The 7,602-nt window shown below is 36.7% G+C and overlaps 1 long non-coding RNA gene across 6 annotated transcripts; it reads right to left on the bottom strand.

Annotated features, from left to right (window-relative positions):
* Nucleotides 1-963: 963 nt before the first annotated feature.
* On the bottom strand, nucleotides 964-4,247 carry LOC127126816 (uncharacterized). Of its 6 annotated transcripts, none has more exons than XR_007805104.1 (6): nucleotides 3,605-4,247; nucleotides 2,680-3,463; nucleotides 2,295-2,582; nucleotides 2,080-2,183; nucleotides 1,779-1,954; nucleotides 964-1,617 (listed from the first exon to the last, which is right to left on the bottom strand). It is a non-coding gene; the product is annotated as an uncharacterized LOC127126816 (long non-coding RNA). The 6 variants fall into 6 exon arrangements; XR_007805101.1 differs by having other exon boundaries at nucleotides 2,680-3,447; nucleotides 3,605-4,246; XR_007805102.1 differs by having other exon boundaries at nucleotides 2,680-3,039; nucleotides 3,605-4,239.
* Nucleotides 4,248-7,602: the final 3,355 nt, after the last annotated feature.

Below are 7,602 nucleotides of genomic sequence, written 5' to 3'. Positions count from 1 at the left end.
TCCTGGGTTCCTGCATGACCACCTCAACTAACACTAAAAATAGATATGTCGGCTAAGCTAAAAATTATGGGATCTACATTATTGTATAGTTTCTTTATGTTTATGACATGATTATCACCGATGATGGCTCTGTTGGAATTGAATAGCTCAAGAAATTCTTGTGTGAGCAGTTTGAGATGAAGGATCTTAGACCATTAAGTTACTTTTTGGGACTTTAGGTTTTATCTTCTAGTGATGGCTTATTTATCTCATAAGTTAAGTGTCATACCCCGATTTTGGCCCTGAAAATTTTCCCCCATCAATCACTCGTTTGCATTCTTTCTTCATGACCATTCCATCTGGTCATGATGCCATCCAAAAAAAATGTTTGTTATTGGACATGCTACCACGACCAATCTGTGTTTGTCTTTTGGGTTTTTGTTTCTTTATTTGGTATAAGATGATTAATCTCCTTAGCCATGCGAGATTTGAAAACTCTTTCATTTGTTAGAATCAAGTGAACCTCATGTTTCATCTTCCGTTCCAATTCCATCGAAGTGACTATTATTCCCGCCTTGTCACATTACCAATTCTCACTTTGCTTTCAAATAAATTATGTGTCAAGTGGCAAAATATTTTATTTTGGATCATTATGCATATTCATTTTCTCATTCATTCATAACTCAAAGAAATTCCATACATACTCCTTCATTCATGCACATATTTTACTATTTCATATTTTTACATTTGTCACATATTTAAATTTGCATTCATATTTTCTTCATTTTCACATTGAGATTTTCCATTCATGCATGTTTAAAGATTCCCACATAATCATTCATATTCCAATCATTCATACATGACCAAGGACCTTCTCACATTCTTTAAACCATTATCATTCATTTGCACGGTATACGATTAGTTCATAATTTTAAAAGTATCTCACATGAATACTTGGAAGTTTTAAGGCAAAGAACAACTATGTTTTGCTACAAGGACACCAATTTTCATTCACATCCAGTGTTATATTCATTACAAATCATGAGATTTTGCTAAGCTTACAAATTTACAGAAGGGACATTGGGGACCAAATCGAACTCACTCCAAAACTACCAAAAACTAATTCCAATTAACATGCCAAATCATCCTCCAGCTTCTGCCAATGAAACATATACTGCTAACAAAATAAATGGTCATGGAGGGAAAACTTCAATTGATGTTACTGCTGAACACGTCCTTACATCAGCCACTTCCATAATTCACAAACGTGTATGCTTCCATGCATTCATTTAGACTGGGTCTGTCTTCTGGATATGCTAATGGGATGTACCCAAACAACACGAGAACACCAAGTTAGACGATTTCTTTTTATGCCGGAGGGCAATCTAGCATCAGCCGTGAGCTATTCTAGTCTATGGCCAACACAGAATGTTTGGAAAGGTGATGAATGCACTCGTGACGTTCTTCTTGATATTGGTAAAGATAAACAACTCTGCAGCAAATTTGACCACAGTATAACAGCACGGTTAGCCTTGGTCTTGGCACCAACGTGTATATGATTTCTTCCAGCCGCCGCAGCCCATAATTCAGGTTGGAATGTTTCTGCAACAACACCACCTGAAATTGATGGAAAGTTACCTGCAAGCAGTGGACATGACAAACAGGTTGTTACATGGTACATTGATTCGTTAAAACGAAAAGTAATGATGTAGGAGATAATGTGAAATTCAATTTTCCAATGGCATTCACAACAACAAAGCTATCATGGAGCACAATCGAATATGGTAATAGAATGGGACCTTAAATGAAAGAAGCATGCAACATCAACACCCGGAGACTTTATGTCGGTGTCGGAAATCCAAATGTCAATCACAAATGCTGGAAGCAGATGGGGAGCCCTTCAATTCAAGGAACAGAACCTCGCGCATGACTCATACGCGCACTATTGTTCACAAATCAATAATGAAGCTTCTTCCTAGAGACAATGGAAGAAAAATGAGGAGGATAAGTATCAGAAATAAAGAATCTGCAGTTGACATTATAACTTATAAGTAGATGCATCATTGTAACAACATTCAAACATTGTGATGATGATGATACCACGTGTATTATTTAAGCTGATATCAAGACCTCAAAGAACTGAAGTAGCACTTTTTTGGCTGCTGCATCCTGAACCATCATCACGTCCAACAACAAAAGAAATCCTACAATCCAAAGTGATTAATGGATTACAGGAGCTATGTAGTGAAGAATTGTCAACACAATAATGGACATATTAAAAAAACATCTTCCTGTTTCTGGGAATGAGGGATTACCTGAACTTCGGAAGATTTCTCAAAGGCTTGAAGATAAAATCTATGTTGCTGCCAAAAGCCAGTCCGATCATCTCCGGAAAATTAACCGCGGGAAGGAAGCTATGAAAGCTAAGGATGGGACATGCGAGTCAGCAACTTTGGAAATCACACTTTGTCATAGTTAATGCTTTGTTTTTTATATGCACAATAGTAAGAATATGGTGGTATTCTACTTTGCTTTAAGTCCAAACGACGGCACCGAGTGGAGATGACATATTCAAGTTGAAGCAGGGCATTTCTTGGAGGTACCTGCCATGACAGTAGATACGGTAACATACTGGATCAGCAAGAATGGGGTTCAGTTACTTGTCAATCTTAATGTCTATACAAAGAGTTCCAGCGTTACCCGGTCGCTGATAAATTCGATTTGCTTCTTCAGTATGCACAACTTTTACCCTGAGAAATTTGCCCGACTTCCTCAATTGTTACAACCCCGCAATTAGAGATTCCAGCTACATTTACAATGTCAGGATGCTCCTATGAATGTCGACGTTGGATTCAATATGGACTTTGCTTCTTTCTCAAAATATGCCGCAGGGATTACCTTCAACAAAGCGGATTTCTCTGTGACACATATGTTGGCGGATAGAGGAGAGGCGAATGTTGAGGGATGGAAATAGAGGGCTCCAGGCTCAATTGAAGGATACGGTAGAAGCGGTGCAAGTAGCAAGTGAACTGCCTTTTAGGCTTAAAGAAGCCGAAGAACCTGCGATTAATGAACAGAAACAGATTATGATGACAGAACCAAAAGCTGATCCGATGAACGCTGATAGCAACATTGATGATAAAACAAAAGTAATAATGCCGAGGAAATCAAGCAAGCATATAACAGGAGATATTGGAATGCAAAGTGTGAAGCCAAGGACATCTCTTTATCAACTGCAAAGTATGAAGCTAAGGGCATCTCTTTATCAACTACAAAATCTGAAGCTAATTTGGACTTGCAAGATGTTATAGCAGTAGCTCGTTCAACATCCAACCTTGCTCAACTCCATATCAGCGAGCTTACCAAGATGAGAAGCAATGAACATACACCTGACAATAGCTCTGAGAATCCATTTTGAAGGCAACAATGAATCTACCACAGAAAGGGATTATTTCACTGAACAAAATGCTGCAAACAACAGGATCTTGCAAGCATCAAACCACACATGTTATATTCCGGTAAATTCACAGCGGTAAATAGCCTTTTACCGGTGGTAAAAGTCCACAAGTGACCCAAAAAGGAATTAAGACAAATTTAAGAGAAGAAAGTACAGGATTCGAGTTACCTTTTCCAGATCCAACACCAAAATAGGGTAGACAAACAGGAGCACCTCAAGCACTTCCAAGTGGGATACCCCTTTTGATTGCAGTAAGCCAACTCAAAACCCTAGCAGGGTGAGTATAAAAGGAGGACGATAACCGTGAATCTGGACCGAAAAAAAAGAGCCGCCTCCTCCACCAGATCGCAACCACGGAATCCCAAGGATCGATAACCTCAAGCTCACGATCAACTTCCGACGCAACAAACCCTTCCGCCGTTGACGGTTTTCGGTGACCACCAGCGATTGACGAAGCAGAGAAGTTCGTGGGAGCAAGAGATTCATATCGAAGAGGAGTCCTCTGAAGAATAAACGAGAAAGGTGAGAGTTTTGTTTTTTTGATTTTTTTTAAGCCATGGTTTGTTTGCGTTTAGAGAGAGATTGAGAGAATGGAGTGTGTTCTCTGTTTTATCTTCACATTGAAAAAGAGACAATGTTTTTGTTAAAAAAGAAGGGAGAACGTGAATGGCCATCTTGGGAAACCGATAGTCTTAATTAATTTAAAAAAACTCTCCAGGTTTCATTAGAACGTGAATGGATATCTTGGGAAACCAATAGCCTTAATTAGTTTTTAAAAAAAAACTCTCCAAGTTTCATTTATTTATTTTAATTAAAAATGGAATCTGGGATAGGGGATGCGACCCTTCATTGGAGCAGCTTGTTGTTTCTTTTCTTTTTTTTCTTTCTGTAAAATCAATTATTATTTAAATAATGGGTTTAATTTTTTATGGGTTTGGGCCCAAAATGCCATTTAGAGTCCACATCCCATTTCCATGTTTCGCACCCCATGTTTAATTACATTTCCCTCATTTTATTATTGATTTATTTAATTAGATTAATTAATTATTGTTAAGTAGATTATCCGATTACTCAATTTCATTATATTTGGTCGATTGTTATTTATCCGCGGTCACTTCATACACGTAAATATTCGCTTTTTAGTTCCAGTGATGTTGCATTCGGTCCTACTAACAATTTCAATTTTAAAACTCCTTTTACCATGTTTTCAAAAATTAATCCACATCATTTCTAAACTAGTTTCGATCATTTTCGAATAAATAATTCCAAACTTTCGTATATTGGTCATATCAATTTAATTTCAAACCATTTTTTTAATAAAATTGGAAAAAAAAGATTATTCTGGATGGAATATCCAGTCATAATCCTGAATATTTGGCTCAAGCTGTAAGAGCTTGTAAGCCATAAATATTCGTCTTCTCTCCAAAACACCTGTAAATATCTCAAACCATCTTCTTAATGAAATTTGAAGAAAAAGATTATCCTGGATGGAATATCCAGTTATAATCCCGAATATTAGGCTCAAGCTGTAAGAGCTTGCAAGCCACAAATATTCGTCTTCTCTTCCCCACACTCCATTATTCAAATCATTTTCATAAGTAAGTTGGAAGAAAAAAGATTACCCTGGATGAGATATCCAGTTGTAATCCCGAATATTAGGCACAAGTTGTAAGAGCTTGCAAGCCACAAATATTCGTCTTCCCTCCAAAACACTCGTAAATATTCGAACCATTTCCTTAAGCAATTTTGGAAAAAAAAGATTACCTGGATGGAATATCCAGACGTAGTCCCGAGTATTAGACCCAAGCTGTAAGAGCTTGCAAGTCACAAGTACTCGTCTTTCAAACTCCAAAATACTTAATTCCTATCTTAACCTCTTTCAATAAGGATGGAAATGGAAACACGGTGTATACCGTGCACTCCTGAGATTAAGATTCGAGGTGGGCCTCGCCTGTCTTGACTCTCGCCGTCATTGTCAATACAGTTTCTTCAAACCCTTTTCTCAATCAAATTCAAAACACTTAATCTTTATTAAATACTTTTTCCAGTAAGATGGAAATGGAACATGGTGGATACCACGCACTCCTGAGACTAGGATTCGAGATGGATATCTCGCCCATCCAAGTTCTCGCCATTACTCAAAAATACATTCAACCAATCAAACTCTTTTTTCGCCGCCGTGCGATTGGTCAGAAAAACCTTTTCATAAAAGAAAGACATATTGTCTTAAGAAGATGCAAAGCAATGCTTCGGCCATAATTGTTGAGTTGAGATAAGTGACGTTTTTCCGAATGTTGATTTGTAAATCCATTCGATGTGTGGTATACGTCCGCTCCTCATCTGTTTTGGGTAAAACAATGTTTTCGTCGATTAATACAATTTAGCTTTCGCTAAAATCGACCAACAAACAAACATTTTTCTACCTAGAACTACGTAAGCCTTGATTTCTCTACTGAGATACGTAGGAGCAGGATTTATAAATCTTGTCAGGCCCACTAATAAAAATTTTAGGTTTAGCCCTTCGTCAAAAATCCAAAAATATTCTCTCATCCATTCTTTCTTTCCCACCTAATAACTTGAAAAGCATAACATTTCAAACTAACACTAACGCACACAACTAACCTAATGGTTCCCGTTGAGTACAACGGACGTGAGGGGTGCTAATACCTTCCCCTTACGTAATCGACTCCCGAACCCAGATATTGGTTGCGACGACCATAATCATTGTCGTTATTTCTTGGGTTTTATCGATATTTCCCCTTTCCTTTTTAGGAATAAATAAAGTTCGGTGGCGACTCTGTTCAGTCCATCATTGCGAGCGTGCGATTGCGCTTCGCTTAAGTCGTGTTCTCATTTTTCGAGGTGCGACATTAAGTATGCTTCAGATCTTGTTTCTTGAGCAGGTCTCACTGATTGTAAAATGGAAAATACTCCTCTAGAACCCAATGTTCAATTTACTCCTCAAGATGGTACTTTGCTCGATGATGTCTCTCTTTATCGATAACTCGTAGGTAGCTTGATTTACCATACAATTACTAGACCTGATATATCATATGTTGCTCATTTGGTTAGTCAATTCATGGCCTCTCCACGTTCCACTCATTATGTTGTTGCCCTCCAAATTATTTGGTATGTTAAGGGCAACATGTTTTATGGTCTACACTAGTCAACTACATCCTCATGGATTCTTAGAGCCTTCTCTGATGTCGATTGGACCGATGATCCTAGTGATCGTCGATCCACCAAAGGTTTTTGTATTCTCCTTAGAGATTCTCTTATTTCTTGACGTAGCAAGAAACAAACTTTGACAGTCCGCTCTAGCATTGAAGCTGAATATCGTGCTCTTGCTTATACGACATCTGAGATATTATGTCTTTGTTGGCTTCTTGCTGATTTAGAGACATCTCAACCTTCTTCGACAGGTCTTTATCGTGACAATCATAATGCCATTCATATTGTCCACAACGAGAGAATAAAATATATTGAAATTGATTGTCACTTCATTTGTCAGAATCTTCTCCGTGGTGATATGCAGTGAAACAAATGGATGATTCAAATTTCACTACACCAAATCTCCACGGGAGAGGATCCTTGCGCAAAAAATACTTATTTTCGTCACATAATTATGTGGATTAAGTCTTTTGATTAAAGAAGGAGATTTTCTCTACGTTGTTGTGACATAGTATAAATACTTTTCTATACTTCTTTCTCTTCTCTCTTTATTTTGACTATTTTTTTTGTGTTATATCTTCAAATTCATATATATCAAATGCGTTATTAAATTGAAAAAATAATAATTCTTTGACAGAGAACTAAAGAAAAAATGTCTTAACGTTGTTTTCTTTTTTAATGTAGGTCAAAATAACTTTCTAAACATTTTGATTCAATCAAAGACTTAAGATTACTTTAAAGAAATGTTCAACAAAATTCAAATCTCTTTAATTTTTTTGTTTTTTGTTTTTATTATTCGGAACCTTCATTTCCTCTTTGGATTTAATAATTATGCATCCATGATTGTGTAATACCTTCGTTCATATTTATGAAATTTTCACAATTTTAAAGAAATTTAATTTTTGCTTAAATATTTCGATAAGGATCAATTTATATTTTTGAAAATTAAAATTTAATTTAATTCACTTTAAATAAAATGGGGTGCTATAGGTTCC

Source organism: Lathyrus oleraceus, chromosome 3 (genome assembly GCF_024323335.1).
Source record: "Lathyrus oleraceus cultivar Zhongwan6 chromosome 3, CAAS_Psat_ZW6_1.0, whole genome shotgun sequence".
Lineage (NCBI taxonomy): Eukaryota > Viridiplantae > Streptophyta > Magnoliopsida > Fabales > Fabaceae > Lathyrus > Lathyrus oleraceus.
Note: the sequence above shows the minus strand (reverse complement) of the source record. Positions and strands in the feature narration are given on the sequence as shown.